Source organism: Arachis hypogaea, chromosome 6 (genome assembly GCF_003086295.3).
Source record: "Arachis hypogaea cultivar Tifrunner chromosome 6, arahy.Tifrunner.gnm2.J5K5, whole genome shotgun sequence".
Lineage (NCBI taxonomy): Eukaryota > Viridiplantae > Streptophyta > Magnoliopsida > Fabales > Fabaceae > Arachis > Arachis hypogaea.
Genome location: NC_092041.1, coordinates 6,322,407 through 6,340,469, shown reverse-complemented (window position 1 = coordinate 6,340,469; position 18,063 = coordinate 6,322,407). Strand labels below are relative to the sequence as shown.

Below are 18,063 nucleotides of genomic sequence, written 5' to 3'. Positions count from 1 at the left end.
ATCGTTCTTCTTCTTCTCGTTCTTCTCTCCTTATTTCTAGATTTGTTTTCTTCTTCGTTCTTCTTCTCGTTCTTCTTCTTCTCGTTCTTCTTCTTCTTGTTCTTCTCTCTTTCTAACTCTAGCTTCGTTTTCTATCGATTTTTGTTTACTGAAATCAAAGTTTGGATTCGTTTTGAAGATAATAGATGATTCAACCTCAGATTCTCAGCTGAATCAGGAGGAAGTGGATTATGAATTTGAATCTAACGAAGTTCCTGAGGTTTGATTTACATACGTTTACTCTGAATTTTGTTACAGTAATTTGTATAGCATTGTGTAGCTGAATAATTCGTGAACATTGACTGTGAGACTAACGCGTCAACATAAATCTGTGGATTGAATGTAATGTATTTGATTGATTATCTGGAATTTATAGCAGACGCTCGGGTGTAGATCAGAGCTTTCTTTGGGTGTATTTGTTTCGGTAGTGTGGGTGTATTTACATTTATGGCTTTTTCTATTATTTTAGCTGAGTTGTTGTCGTTCGGGTGTATTATATGAGACATGATTGTGTGTATTTTTAATTTTCGTCATGGTGTATTCTGCAGCCTGTGTATTTATAGCTTATGGCTTTTATTGTCATTTTGGTTGAGTTGGTGCCGTTCGGGTGTATTATATTACCAATGATTGGGTGTATTTATAGTTTTTGACATGGTGTATTCTGCAGCCTCTCTCTGTTGTTGATGACCAGTTTATTCAGAAGGTTGGAATGATCTTTACCACCCTTGAAGATGCTTTTAAATTTTACAGAAACTAGTATTTCGGAAATGTTATTTCATTTGACACCACATACAATACAAACAGGTAATAAACTGTTCCTTTTTATGATTCTAAATTAATGTGTTTTATGAATCTGCCATAGAGGTGTATATTGGGTGTTTTTTGGGTGTATACAAAGCATTTGTTGGGTGTACGTAATGATTTTTCATTCTGCACTATGGTAATTTGTTTCAGGTATAATTTGGTTTGTGGTTCTTTTGTCGGGGTGAATCACCACGGTCAGTCAACACTTCTCGGATGCTCTTTGATGAAAAACAAAGAAATTGAATCATTCAAATGGTTATTTCAATGTTGGCTTCGTTGCATGGGAGGAAATGCTCTGAAAGGGTTTTTTCCCGATCAATGCGCATCAATGAAAAGGACTTTAGAGGCCTGTATGCCAACAACAATTCACCGTTGGTGTATTTGGCACATCATGAAGAAGATTCCAAGCAAATTAAACGGGTACAAGGGACATGCAGAAATTGAACAAGAAATGAGCGAAGTTGTTTGGAACTCTCATAGTAAAGACTCATTTGATAGGAATTGGAATGAATTTCTGCTGAATTTTGGTCTTGTGGACAACAAGTGGCTTTCAGGTAATGTTTGTTTAAAATCTGCAGCAGAGGTGTAAATTTAATTTTCTTCGGGTGTATTTATAGTTTGTGTTTGGGTGTATTCTGCAGATCTCTATGAAGACCGTCATATATGGGTTCCAATCTATCTGGATCACCACTTCTAGATAGGGATGAGAAGCACGCAAGGGATCTCTATGTTATAAAATACTGTTTTTTTTTTTTTACAATGATTTAAGGGTTTTGGGTATTAGGGTTTAGGATTTTATGGTTTACGGGGTACGGGTTAGGGTTTAGGTTTTAAGTGTTTCGTGTTTAGGGTTTTAGGGATAAAGCATCAGGGGGATAGATTTTTTGGTGTATATTCAACGTTCTTTGGGTGTAAAAAATGGCAAGTTATGGATGTATATTTAGTTTGATTTTTTCCTTCATATTATAGTACTTGTAATTCATACATTTTGAATACAGCAGAGTGATTTTAATTATTGAAAGAAATTTTACAATAAACAGAACTATAATTGAAAAATTTTTACAGCATGTGTTCAATTTGTTATAGGACTATATAACATTTACATTAAACAGTGTCAATATCCTCAGAATCTATCTGACAATATGGACTCAATAAAAACGAGGATGGCTTGGACAGTCTTATTGCATTACTTTTCCTAATGGTTTCAGCTTTGTCTAGATTCATGTCATGGAATAGAATCCTGGAAGCATATTCCACTCTAAAGTGGTCCACCTCGTCCTACAGTTAAAAAGAATATTCTGTTTAATCAACCATGTTAATTGAGAAATGTAATACATAGTTATTTACTTTTTAAACACATTTACCTAGCTGACATTTATTTCATCTAAGCACACTTACATTTCTTCCAACTTGGTTTCTGGCTGCCATTTTTTCTGAAATAAAAAATACACTCATATATATCAGCAGGATATACCCAAGGATATAAACAAGATACACCCATAGATATGAGTCAGATACACCCATAGATATCAGTCAGATATCACTCAAACATGCATTAATATATAAGGGCAAGCAACATTACAAGTTCAGGCAATATACACCCATGGACAATCAAATATTAGAACAGTGAAACTGTTGAATATATATTACAGTATATCAGTTCAGAAAAATACACCCATAGATATCAGCAAGACACACCCAAGGATATAAATAAGATACACCCATAGATATGAGTCAGATACACACATAGATATCAGTCAGATATCACTCAAACATGCATTAATATACAAGGGCAAGCAACATTACAAGGTCAATTAATATACATCCATGGACAATCAAATATTAGAACAGTGCAACTGTTGAATATATATTACAGTATATTAGTTCAGAAAAATACACCCATAGATATCAGCAAGATACACCTAAGGATATAAATAAGATACACCCATAGATATCAGTCAGATATCACTCAAACAAGCATTAATATACAAGGACAAGCAACATTACAAGGTCAAGTAATATACACCCATGGACAATCAAATATTAGAACAGTGCAACTGTTGAATATATTACAATATATCAGTTCAGAAATATACACCCAACAAGTTACTCCATATACACCCAGCAAATTACGCATTATATTCCAAACAATCAATTACCAGAAGAACTAGAAAAATAACTACAGTAATACCTAGAACAACTAAGAAGAACACTATAACCTAGAACCAAGAATAACAGTAAAACGTAGAACAAGTAGAATATTAAAAACTGTAAAATGAGACTTAGAACAAGAACAGTAAAACCTAGAAGAATGTAGAAGAACAGTAAAACCTAGTTCTTCGTTTTCGAAATCTGAAAAATATAGAATATGAGTGAAATAGTAACATAACGTACCTTGAGTATTATAACTTCGTTTTTTCTTGAGATTCTTGATCGAGAGTTATACGTTGTGTTGATGGAGAGTTTTGATCTTCGCGACAAGTGCTATCTCTGCAGTTTGGAATGTTGCTCGAAAATGGACGGTTTGTGTTTTCTTTGAACGGGTTGGAGAAGTGGAAGAGTGCACCATTAAGGAGCGCTATTTGCGAAGAGAAACCGTTTGAGTGGGACGCGTGTAATTTACGCTCCATTCAAAGTGAGATGAGTGCGCGTGTGAATGATGTGTGGGTTGAGAACTTGTAAAACTTGTAGGGCCTTTTTGCTTGTATGTGTAGCAGGCCCGATAAAAAAATCATACGCAAACTAAAAACTAACTATTCTTATGTATGGTTTTACCTAATACTTCCAACGAAAGAAAGAATAGACAAAAGTACATTTGAAAATTTACATAGTGGTCACAATTATACCTAAATTATTTAATGAGTTATATGTACACATGATTTGTTTGTTCCAATGGACACTAAAAGAGTTTGCAATGAAACAAAGAGACGAAATGAATTGTTGATCTATCATTGAGTAATTGAATGTCTGTACATTAGATGAAGCAACTCTGCTATATATAGCAAGCTACCACAATTCTGTTGAAACAAAAAATAGAATAGTAGAATTGAAAATAAGATAGACTTGACTATCACTTAACAATTGTGACTTGACCTTGATCTATTATATTACATTCTTTATCTCTATTACCCTCCTTCAAACTCATAGTGATTTTGGAAATAACCTTGAGTTTGAAACGAAATTTCTTAAAAGAGTAGGAGCTGATAAGGCCTTAATGAAAATGTCAGCAACCTGTTCTGTAGAGAAAATGTGAACAACCTTCAAGTGATTCTGAATAACCCTCTCATGGATAAAATGCATATCCAAGTCAAAGTGTTTTGTCCTGTTATGAAGAACAGAATTTTCATCAAGCAACACAGCACTGATGTTGTCACAGAAAAGAGTGGGGGTACCAGAAAGTGGAACGCAAAGTTCCTTCAATAAATTTTGTAGCCAGATGATTTTAGAATCTGCTACAACTAACCCGCGATATTCAGCTTCTGTGCTAGACTGGCTAATTGAAGATTGTTTCTTACTTGACCATGAAACAAGATTTGATCCCAAATAGATTCCAATCCACAAGTAGATCTTTGATCATTAATATTAGACCCCCCAACAATTGGAATCTGTAAAACCAAATAGCTTTAAATGAGTAGAAGCATGAAACAATAGTCCTTGATCAATAGTGCCAGCCAAGTATCGCAAAATCCTCTTTACACATTTTCAGTGTTTGAGAAGCGGTCGTTGCATATATTAACTAACCTTATTTACCCGAAAGGAGATCTCAGGCCTAGTAAGAATTGTATATTGCAATGATCCTACTACAGACCTATATAGATATGGATTATCAAATTCATCATCTCCTTAATTTGTGAGTTTTAAATTTGTGACCATAGGAGTAGGAACTCCTTTGGAGTTTAACATGTTAGCCTTTTTTAACAGTGAGTGTATATATTTTGATGGAGACAAATGAAAAGAATATGAGAATAATTTAGTAGTATCCCTAAAAAGTAGCTAAAATTTTCAAGATCCTTTAATGAGAAGTCATTGTTCAATTGAGTAATGGTGATTTGAATGACTCTGTTATCATTACCTATAATAAGAAGATCATCAACATAAATTAAAATGTAAAGAATAATATTACTAGAGAATTTAACAAATAAGGAAGGATCTGATCTTGTTCTATAAAAACCAAAAGCAGCAAGAGTTAAGGCCAATTTCAGAAACCAAACTCGAGGAGCTTGTTTAAGGCCATAAATGGACTTATTTAACTTACATACATATGATGAATCACCTTGATGGAAGCTTGGTGGCTGAGACATGTAGACAAGTTCCTTAAGATCCTCATTCAGAAAAGCATTATTGAAATCTAGCTGCCTGATTGTCCAATGAAAGCTTAGGGCCAAAGAAAGCACCATCTGAATTGTAGAGGGTTTGATCACAAGAGCAAATGTTTGATCATAATCGATTCTTTTTATTTGGTGATTGCCTTTGGCCACCCAATGAGCCTTATACTTCATGATTTGGCCATTGGGATGTCTTTTAATGGCAAAAATCCAAGTATCCAACGGCAGCCAATAACCTTATCAATGAAAGAGTTTTCAATGAAATAAAGAAACGAAATAAATTGTTGATCTATCATTGAGTAATTGGATGTCTGTACATTAGATGAAACAACTCTGCTATATATAGCAAGCTACCATAATTCAGTTGAAACAGAAAATAGAATAACAGAACTGAAAACAAGATAGACTTGACTGTCACTTAACAACTGTGACTTGATCTTGATCTGTTATATTACATTCTTTATCTCTATTAGATACATTCACCCTTCTGGCAATGGGCGTGGGCCTCCGTTAACAAAATTGCACATGTGTAATGTTTTAGGTCCAACATGGCACTATTACTATGAGTCATGTTGCCGTGTAAGATAAAATCCTTTTAAAATTAAATTAATTAAACCTAAACCCTCTATCTCCAAAAATTGCAGAAATTCCCTTAACCCTAACAAAGAACAAATAACGTGGCTTCACTTAGGATTTCTCCACAACCGAACAAAAGCCTCTCCTCTTCAATCTCAAGCTCTCATAGTTCTCTCTATTTTTCTGTCATTTCTCCAACACTACCTACAAGTTCGTCAACCCCTAAAACTTGTAAACCCGAAAATTTTCCTCTTCTTTTGGCACACTCAATCTCACTTCACTCCCTCCTCTCACCTCTCAGAAGTGGCCCATCATCGCCGTCCATCATTTGTGCCGCCAGGCCGGAGCCGGACGGCTCGTCGCTAGCGCTCATCCTCTTGTCTTCCTCGTCGTTTGCTCTTCTCTTCCTTGGCGTTCCTCAATAGCCTCCTTCATCATGGTTAATCGCTGCTCGTTGCCTCATCGCCTTGTCCATCGCAGTCCAATCGCCTCACCGCCTAAGTTCTGCCGATTTCCTGCTTTTTATTCTTATTAGGTTCGCATTCGCATTCTGGCAGCTCATGGATCCTCGTTCTGACGTAGGCTTCTGCAGTTCTAGCATTATGTTTCTACAGTTCTACTTTTGCATATCTGCTTTTACTTCAACGATTAGAAAATTATTGTTAGATATTTTTTTGCTATTTTAAATTTTTGTTCTAGTTGATTGTATTTCCTGCTTCTATTTTAAATTTTAGCTCTAGTTTATGATGCATAGACACTAACACGAATACACGACACGACACAATATAGGATACGTGTAGCACCCTACCACACAGAATCTTATGCTTAAGTCATAAAACTAAGATGGCAAGGTATTATGATCTCTAAAAGTAAAAATATATATTAATAATAGTTGAAAGAAATTTATACCGAGGAGCCTTTGAAGGAAAGATAAAACAAAATGTTAAACCGAAAAGCACATCACTCATGTAAGCGATAAACGTGTATATATATATATACAAGGATACGGATAGCAAAGTTTCTTACTTGGTTAGCGAAGTTAAAACCGATGAGAGCATATATATATATATATATATATATATATATATATATATATATATATATATATATATATATATATATATATATATATATATATCTGTGTGTGTGTGTGTGTGTGTGTGTGTATAAATAAACCCAAAATGCCCAACATACAGCTTATAGGACCTGTTTCTCGAATCAACCTCTAAGAAGGATAAAACATAATAAACATATACAGTGGAGATATAAGAGTATCTATATATACATCATAAACCAAAATAGAGTCCCAAAACCCAAATGTCCTTCGCTTTCAAAAGCTTCCAGTATGCCTTACCGAGGTGTCTCACGTCCCGCATCTGAAAACCACAAAATATGTATGGAATGAGAACCAGAGGTTCTCAGCATGGTAACGGTGCCAACGTACATAATATATAAGGTCTTGGAAAAGGCAGAGGCAATCCTAGAATTTTGATACTCTGATTAAAAGCTTAAAGATTAAACTGGAAACCATAAACAGGGTAATCGTCTAAGGCTCTTAGTTCTAACTCAATCACTGACTTAATTCAAATTCATTCCCTCAATCTCTCGACTTCCCCCAATCCTCAACGGTGGAACTGCCCTCATCACTCCTCTGCCAGACGAAGGGCATCTCAGTTGTACAGACAAACAAAGCAGACAAAAAAAAAACACAAGTAGGATACAGTTATCACAAATAGCAACTATAGCAGGTAACATAATAATCAAAAAGGCAAACCCAAGTAAAGTATAGCAAACAAAACAAGCATATGCAAATGATGTATGCCTGCCTTATGGCTGATGAAACTCATCTGTCGGTTATAAAGCCAAACCCGACATGTTCAGTAGCTAACCCTGGACAGAACACTACAACACGGGACATGTATTACTCGTCCACCCATGCCAGCATTTCCCCGAAACTGGGATAGGCATTACTCGTCCACCCAAATAGGTGCCACATCCTTAACTCGGATAGGGATTACTCGCCTATGCATAGGCCAGAACTCGAATAGGAATTACTCGTCTATTCTCGGATAGGAATTGCTCGTCTACCCTTGACATTACACATCGGATAGGAATTACTCGTCTATACTCACAAACATAGCTCGGATAGAAATTTCTCATATACCCTTGTAGTCATAACTCGACATCTCAAAATAATCCATAATTGAACTCAGTTCTAATCATTAATCATATCTCAATATCTCAAACTCATAATCATAGCTTGGATAGGAATTACTCGTCCACCTAACAATCACAACTCATCACTATCACTTCAATCACCATCACACCTTAACGTTATTATCATCATCAACCCATCTCTTACTCAATTGAAATTTATTATTATTATAATTATATTAGTTCAGTTAACACTTCTCCATCTCGAAATCACCACCTCATAATCCTAATTCATTATTCCACAAAATTTATACCATTTTAAAGCTCTTAAAATCGTCTTTAATTCGATACAAATTTCATTCCAATCCAAAATTTGAAGCTCCAGTTATGGACTGCTAAAGTTCGTTGAAAATCGAGTTTTTCATCTAAAACACCAAACCTCTAAATTTATCACATTTCCAACTCAAATTAACATTCCAAGTTTTCAAATCAACCCCAAACAAACTAAATTTAATCTCAATCCTTCTCATAAACTCCATTACACAATAACATACATATGCCTCAATTTCAACTCCAAGAACTCAAAATCAACATAATCTCAAACTTACTTATTGACGTAGCATCAATATTCATGCAATACATCACCTTATCAATCATCTACCACATTCATATCACTAACCAACACACCCATTTATCCATACCCAAATCAATATATATGGCATTAACTAAAACCATTAAACATGCATTGAACATACAATTCAACTTATCTTAAGTCGTCTAGCTTAAGTTTTCACAAGACAATATATTTTCTATACGAGAAACCAGAACTATACCTTGGCCGATTCCTCGAAAAACCCAAAGACACTTCTAGGTCAACGTTCCTCAAGAGTCCACAGCCCCAAAGCCTCTTCGAACAAAAATTTATTCACCAAGGTCCCACAATCAAGCTCCCAACATCATCAACATACTCCAATTCAACATTATTCAATTTAATTCCACAACATATCACTATAATCAACATTCAAGCTTTCTAATTCACTAATCAACAAGAGGTTCAAGGTTCTTACTTTACCCACGAGTCAAACGGGCAAAACTCAGTGATTACCCGCTGCTAGAGTTCACCTAAACCATCAAAATCATTCAATTCCTCAATAATCAAAACTCTAAATTTTCAAAACTGGAATTAGAAGATCTGGGTGAGAAAACTCAAATTTCTTACCAGATTGTTTAGTGGGTTTTGTAGAAGATTCTGAGACGAACGCGTGGCCACTGACAGCTCGTCAATCGGAACTCCAGATTGAAAGTTATGATGAAATGCAATTGGACCAAGGGTTTGGCTATGGCTTCTCCTCCCCCTCACCCATTTCAGCATGTTTCCAACTTCAAGTGAGGGAAGACGGGCTGATGCTCTTCTTTTATATGTAAGTGGGCTGGGCCTTGGGCCCATTTTGGGCTTGATTCGCTTGGTTTGACCCGTTTAACCCAATTTTAGGTCAAAACTTTTAAAATTAGTGTCCAAATGTATATTTTAATTATTCGTTCATTCTCTCAACTATAAAATTTAATTTTTTCTTACTTATTTAAATAATAATTTATTTATTAGCTAATTTACTAATTTCTCGAGTTTTACATCATACCCCCCTAACAGAAATTTTTGTCTTCGAAAATTCGCTCTCAAATCTTTATATACGCTCCCTTAGATTCAACAGACCTCTTACCATTCATTTTGTCATTTTACAATGTCAATTCAAACACTAGGTCACAGTCTTCACTCTCATTTATAAGATCATAAACTTAACTAACTTCAAGCTTAAGCTATACTCATTTGTTTCCTTCTTATCCTCGTTTAACTCTTTCTCAATGACTACAAACTTCCTTACCCTTCAAGAGTCCCATGTAAAACAAATTAATCTCAAAGCCTTCTTAGCTATCTCAAACACTAAACAATTTCTCAAATTCTTAGTCTAAGTAAATCCATTATAACCTAAACCACACACACTTTTCATTCCTCGATCCTACACTGATTCCTCGAGACGACCTCATATCCCAGGACTCCATTTTCACGTCACTACAACTCTAGAGCCATCAAAATCACCGCACTTCCGCAGCATCAATCTGATTATAAACCCCCGAGAATCCAATCATGCATTTACGTCATATTCCTTTATTGGATCATAAAACCTAGGCTTGCTCCTAAGCTTTCTCAATCTTACCTAAATAATACTTACACGCATCCTAAGACTCAATCACAATCTCTTAAAAAAATTCTTAACCTCTATACTCACATTATCTAATCATTCAAACTTATAACATGAGTTTTCTAACAATGGTCATTATCCCATCCTCTACACAATGATACCAATTCACGAACCTTTACTTCAAGCTCAAACCTAAGGTATACCAATGCCGTCTACAAGTCTTCCCTCTTCTCAATCATCAAGATCCAATAAATTTAAGCCTAACTAAACCAATCAATTTCAAGTATTTGCCTCCAAGTATTTCACTCAACAATCCAAGCCAACACACCAATCTCACAGTTTTCACAGCCAAGATTCCCATTTCGAGTACCTTGCTCATGTCCATGAGACGTCATTCGGGTTTTGTCCACACTAAACAAGTGATACCAAAGTGATAAATCTCAATATCCCAAGTTAAGTGCTTCAATTTATCAAATGCATGCTCACGAATATTCATGCCACACATATTAGTTAGATATCCTAATTAGCATGTACAGACACCTAGAGTATGCCCAGAAGCATAGTCAGTCTGTTCCTCAGGCTCTACAAGAACGAATGGCTCTGATACCATAATATAACACCCTACCACACAGAGTCTTATGCTTAAGTCATAAAACTGAGGTGTCAAGGTATTACGACCTCTAAAAGTAAAAATATATATTAATAATAGTTGAAAAGAATTTATACCGAGGAGTCTTTGAAGGAAAGATAAAACAAAATGCTAAACCGAAAAGTACATCACTCATGTAAACGATACGGATAGCAAAGCTTCTTACTCGGTTGATTCTCGGATAGGAATTGCTCGTCTACTCTTGACATTACACATCGGATAGGAATCACTCGTCTATACTCACAAACATAGCTCGAATAGAAATTGCTCGTCTACCATCGCAGTCATAACTCGACATCTCAAAATAATCCATAATTAAACTCAGTTTTCACCATTAATCATATCTCAATATCTCAAACTCATAATCATAATTTGGATAGGAATTACTTGTCCATTCTAACAATCACAAATCATCACTATCACTTCAATCACCATCATACCTCAACGTCATTATCATCATCAACCCATCTCTTACTTAATTGAAATTCATTATTATTATAATTATATTAGTTCAGTTAACACTTCTCCATCTCGAAATCACCACCTCACAATCTTAATTCATTATTCCACAAAATTTATACCATTTTAAAGCTCTTAAAATCGTCTTCAATTCGATACAAATTTCATTCCAATCCAAAATTCAAAGCTCCAGTTATGAACCACCAAAGTTCATTAAAAATCGAATTTTTCATCTAAAACACCAAACTTCTAAATTTATCTCATTTCCAACTCAAATTAACATTCCAAGTTTTCAAACCAACCCCAAACAAACTAAATTCAATCTCAATCCTTCTCATAAACTCCATTGCACAATAACATACATATGCCTTAATTTCAACTCCAAGAACTCAAAATTAACATAATCTCAAACTTACTTATTAACATAGCATCAATATTCACACAATACATCACCTTATCAATCATCCACCACATTCATATCACTAACCAACACACCCATTTATCCATACTCAAATCAATATACATGGCATTAACTAAAATCACTAAACATGCATCGAACATACAATTCAACTTATCTTAAGTCGTCTAACCTAAGTTTTCAAGAGACATTATATTTTATATATGAGAAACCAGAATCATACCTTAGCTGATTCCTCAAAAAACCGAAAGACACTTCTAGGTAAACGTTCCTCAAAAGTCACAACCCCAAAGCCTCTCCGACCTGAAATTTAGCCACCAAAGTCCCACAATCAAGCTCCCAACATCATCAACATACTCCAATTCAACATTATTCAATCTAATTCCACAACATATCATTATAATCAACATTCAAGCTTTCTAATTCACTAATCGACAAGAGGTTTAAGGTTCTTACTTTACCCACGAGTCAAACGGGTAAAACTCAGTGATTACCTGCTGCTAGAGTTCACATAAACCATCAAAATCATTCAATTTCTCAGTACTCAAAACTCTAAATTTTTGAAACTAAAATGAGAAGATCTGGGAGAGAAAACTCAAATTTCTTACCAAATTGTTTAGTAAATTTTGTAGAAGATTCTGAGACGAACACGTGGCCACTGACGGCTCGTCAATCGAAAATCCAAATTGAAAGTTATGATGAAATGAAATTAGACCAAGGATTTGAATATAGCTTCTCCTCTCCCTCACCCATTTCAGCGTGTTTCCAACTTTAAGTGAGAGAAGAAGGGCTGATGCCCTTTATTTATATGTAAGTGGGCTGGGCCTTGGACCCATTTTAGATTTGGTTCGTTTGGTTCGGTCCGTTTGATCTAATTTTTTGCCAAAACCTTTAAAATTAGTGTCAAAATTTATATTTTAATTATTCTTTCATTCTAAACTATAAAATTTATTTTTTTTCAACTTATTTAAATAATAATTTATTTTTTAGCTAATTATTTACTAATTTTTTGGGTTTTTCAACACGCCGACACACAAATTTTAAAATCTTATAAGACATGTGAACACACACATATACAAAATATGATGTATTTTTTAAAAAAAATAGTAATGATACTTTGATATTTTATTAATATTAAAATATAAATTAATTTTTAATTATTTTTAATATCTTATTTTAATTATACAAAGTATTTAAAATATTTTTTTAGTTTTAATAAATAATAATATATACTATTTCTACATTTATTTCAAGAATACAAGCTAAAAATAAGGTTGAACATGCTAACACGTGATAGTATTTAGGTGTATCCAAACGTGTTCGGAAAAAATTGTTTACTTTTTTATTGAGACATGGTTGGACACGCGTGTCGGACGAGTGTCGTGTCCAACATGCGGACACAGCAATTTAGCAAAATATTTATGCTTCATAAGTTCTAGTTGATTAAATTTGATACTATTGCTAGATCTTAAATTTTTCTTTCAAATTATGGCTGGTTGATTAATTTTTCGAAATTTTTTAAGTTCGCTCCCTAAAGCGAAGTCATGTTTTTTGTTCTTTGTTAGGATTCTAAAAATTTCTATAATTTCTGAAATAAAAAGATAGAGGGTTAGATTAATTTCAATTAATAAATTAATTTGAAAAAATAATTATTTTACGTGGCAATAAGTTGCCACATCACTCATAATAATAATGTCCTTATGGACTCAAAATGTTATACGTGTACAGTAAAACAAACAGAAACACACATTCATTATTGGAAGAAGAAATGTATCCATCGAAACAAATAAATAGTGTGTACTCATGACTCATTAAATAACTTGGGTGTAAATGTGATTGTTGATACAAATTTTGACTTATGGATAAATTCAATTACAATTCATCAAAGTTTAAGAAATGATCGGTTATGATCGGTTGGTCAGATCTTCGACTATAGAAAAAAAAACACTTTCGACTACGATAAAAGATGATAGTCAAAGTCAAGGACTGTATGATGAAAAATGAGATGAAACAGTAGAGACCATGTGGTTAAATACAAGCACGATAAAAAAAATATGGGGATTGAAAACAAGACAAGACAGGACGTGGGAGTGTCCACTATAAAGATTCTTCAGGGTCAAAACAAGATCATGGTCTGAGAAAAAGGAGGAACTAAAGTCGTTGTCAAAATTCTTCAAGAACATGTCCTCTTTTAAAGCCTATAAATAGAAGTAGTTTAGACAAAAAAAGAAAGAAGGAGAGGGAAAAAGAGGGGAGACTTCAATAAAAAAACATTAGATTATCATGCAAATTCTACAAAATTTCTTAGTCTCAGTAACGTAACAAAAAATTATGAAGTAGTGTAAATACATTTGAGTATTAGGAGCTCCTTTTATTTTATTATCTTTTATTTTTTCTTCGTTTAATTTTTTCGTTTTAAATATTTTATTGTTATAATTTTCATTTCATTTTTACATTTTCATTTATTCACAGTTTTTTTTTATTTCACACATTTTCGTTTTATTTGTTATAATTTGTCATTAATAGCTCGATATAATTCGCTTTAACACGAACATTAAATATTTCCTAAGTCGAATTTACTATTTTTAGAATAGTCATATTGCTCTTCGAATTAAAATCTTAATACAAATTTAATTAAATATCTTGTCAAAATTATTAAAAATTAAGTGAATTAGTGACTATTGTATGAACTTTTAGATATACTTTCTCCCATTGTTTCTAAATAAAATAAAACATTTGAAATGTGTTGCGAGTAATGTTTATAAAATTTTTTCCTCGTGTGCAAACTCTTTTCTCTTTTTCTTCATTTGCAAGATATAGCCTGTTATTTATTATTAATAATAATAATAATAATAATAATATAAAGTAAACACGGGTCCATAAGACATGCATCTATCGCGACGGTGCTGAACATGGTAGGTATCTGCAACTTGGCTCATCTTTTTTCTCTGTCCACTCATCCATAGGAGTCGCTAAATGTCCACGTCCTCCAACTCAATCACCAATATATGGGCAATATTACTTAGTTTATTTCATTTCTTAGTTTATTTCAGTTCATTTATGTGTTAATTGAAGTTTACTTGATGCTATTGATAAGTATTGAGCAAATTTTTTATTCTTTAAGTAATTTCAGTTCATTTTTTGGTTTAATTGAGGTTCATTTGGATCTAAAAATGAATTTGATGTATTTTCTTAATGATTGAGTCTTTTTAACTACTTGTTTAAATATGAACTAATTTCGGTTCATTTGTGTGCTAATTGAGATTCACTTGATGCTGCTGATAAGTATTGACCAAATTTTTTAGTAAAGAAGAATGAAATTATTCATTATCACTTTATTCAATTGTATTAGATTCCACTTCATTCTATTCAATTAGTTCAGTTTTAAACAACCAGTAATAAAGACTCAATCATCAATAAAAACACATCGAATTTATTTGGGAATCTAAATGAATCTCAAATAAACTAAGAAATGAACCGAAATTATTTAAGAAATAAAAAACTTGGTTAATACTTAACAGTAGCATCAAGTGAACCTCAATTAACATACAAATGAATCGAAATTAGTTCAATTTTAAACAAACAATAAAAAAGACTCCATTATCAACAAAAATACATCCAATTTATTCTTGGATCCGAATGAACCTCAGTTAAACTAATAAATGAACCGAAATTACCTAAAGAATAAAAAATTTTGTCAATACTTATCAATATCATCAGGTGAACCTCAGTTCAATTTTAAACAAGCAATAAAAAAGACTTGATCATCAATAAAAAATACAATTGCTTCTATTATTTTTAGATCATTTAAATATCAAAACTAAAACAATGAATTTTAGAAATTTTATATGACTTTTAATTATTTATAGAGAAAGTATAAGAAGTCAACGAAATATTTGTACAATGTGTACACTAAAAATTTAGGAATGTCTAATTCAATATTAGAGATATAACTATTAGTGTTACCTTTTTCCGTCAACTTAAATTTTTAGGATGGTTATTCTGATGTTCATTTTTTAACTCATATAATTCAAAATTTAGATAAGTCAAATTTATAAAATTTAAAAATAAAATAAAAATAATTAAAATTTTAATATTAAATTAAAACTCACGTACAAATTTGAAAACGAAATTCACTACTAGTTGGGGATTAAATGAAAGTGAGGCAGCATAAGAAACTAGAAAAGGAAAATAAAATTTGATTTGGTTACGCTACAGTATTAAGTATTTAAGTTAATTTACGCAGTTCCCGTTTCAATGAATTATTATTATTTGGGCAATGCCGTTGCAGACCACTGTGGCGAGGTTCGCGAGCACACCCAACCTCACGCTATCATTACCACAATCCAAATTCCAAAACCCTAAATGCTCCTTTTCTCCTTAATCTCCATCCACTTTCTTCAATAACACGTTTCGATTTCATGTCTGCTCCCGCTGATGAGATATCCAATCTCGTTAATGGTAGTGTTGCCGATGACGATGAAGACGACGACGACGACGACGAAGGAGGACGCAGCGCTGCTGCACCAGCAAGAAGAAGAGGAGGTGGATTTGGCAAGGCAAAAGAGATGGCGATGCATCAATTCACGAAAGCCAAGACTCAATTGCGCAGAGTCAGAAGCAGGAGGGCTCTGCTTCGATCATCGTCATCGTCAACGTCTTCTGCGAATGCAAGTAGAAGAGGCTTTTCCGGTAAGGAAACTAGTGTTAGAGGCACCGATGATTATTATAACGGAAGTAAATGCAAGTTTTGTTTTTCGCGTCCGAGAGTGTTGGAATCCCCTGAAGAAGGTGGATCTTCTGTCACCAGTGATCCCAATGACCCGAAATTCATCAATGCAATGTTGAGGCTCTTGATAGAGAAGAATGATTTCCATTCCAAAGAATGCAATCCACACATGAATTGACACTTGAAAGGTTCAGTTCCTTTCTGAACATAAACATTGATCGTTGATGCTGCTGTTATTCTTGTTGTGATCTCTGAGTTTGTTGTATCAATTATTTGATATTTAATTTGCTGTGTTGTGGTGCCCTGCTATGCGAAAATGGTTGAAATCAAAAGAATTTGGTTGCTACACTTTTGGATGATGAATGGATTTGGATGGAAAGGTTTAGAGCAGTGTGGTCCAAGAAGTTGTGGGCATCACAAGGCACTTGCCGCCATCATTCAGTGGTTACAGATTGAGGATTAATTTAGAACAGGTGAGTGTACATTGGGAATGAAAATGTTTACTTATATAGATAAAAGAGGTTGCTTGATAAATTGCTGGTAACTAGATTCTTTGAGATTCTGGAAGCTTGTGCTTTTCCTCAAAAAGAGATATGGTGCTGTACATAGTCATAGTAATATTGAATTTTGAACCCCGTCATTTTTAATTATGTCTTTTTAGCTCTTAGGTCTCCTTCATTGGTTTCATGTACTGTGGAAAAATATTCAACATGTCAAATTAAACACAGGCTTTAGTTCGTCTCATTAGTTTGCTTTTGACCAGAAGTCATCCTGTTTTGCAAAACTGCATGTATTTGTTAATAATCAATTGCTTTTCTTGCATTTTTTTCTAATCACTTTTTAGTTCTGAGTGTATCAGTTTTGTGTTTCATCTTATGACAGTTTGTCTACCTTTAACGCAGCAGCTCTTATGTCACTTTTCATGGAGCAGGATAGAAAGTAGAAACCCTTTTATTTTCATTGTGTAGCGACTACATTATTGAATCATGATGTATCAACCATTATTGGATTGAATTGAATTTTTAATGGAGTGTACATTCCATCTACTAGTATATGATGGATAAGCTGCCAGTTTCCCATACTAAAATGATAAACATAAAATAGATTTAGGTCTTCTAAAGTGAACATATTGATAAAGTGAGAAAATGGTGTGTTAACTATCATTTGATCATTTAATAGGTCCCACATAAAGTTACTGATCGAAGAATGGTTAGTCCCTTGCTTAATCACTTAACATGCTCACTTTAAAAGGAGCCACGTCCCAATAAACATCTCTATTGTCACTTGCATGTTGAATAAAGACACAGTTATTGTTATAGTCTAGCAAGTAGCAGAGATTATCTTATTGATTTTAAACTTGATGGTGGCGACCATTTAATTGTACATCTTGGTCCTGTGTGAGACATATGTTTCTTGACTTATTGCATTCTTTCAAGTGAATTTTATGGCTTAACCCAGATGTGCCCATGCTTCTCTCTTTATGATGTATGTCTTGGTCAATGAAGACATTATATTTCTCTTCCAAGTTCTTCAAACTTAAGCTTGCTTCGTTTCCCATTCTTCCAGTGTTGGGCCAGGTTGCTTTTGCTGCATCTGCACTGTCCCCTTCTGTACTCTGTTCTGATAACTTTTATCCGTGCTTTTGTTTGGATGAGACAGAAAAGTATATGGGTTTCTATTAGAGAACTCTAAAACCATGGTTGCTAAATTTT

At 33.7% G+C, this 18,063-nt stretch overlaps 1 long non-coding RNA gene across 1 annotated transcript; it reads left to right on the top strand.

Annotated features, from left to right (window-relative positions):
* Positions 1-15,878: 15,878 nt before the first annotated feature.
* LOC112695634 (uncharacterized) lies at positions 15,879-17,415 on the top strand. Its single transcript, XR_011862107.1, has 3 exons — positions 15,879-16,539; positions 16,685-16,824; positions 17,234-17,415. It is a non-coding gene; the product is annotated as an uncharacterized lncRNA (long non-coding RNA).
* Positions 17,416-18,063: the final 648 nt, after the last annotated feature.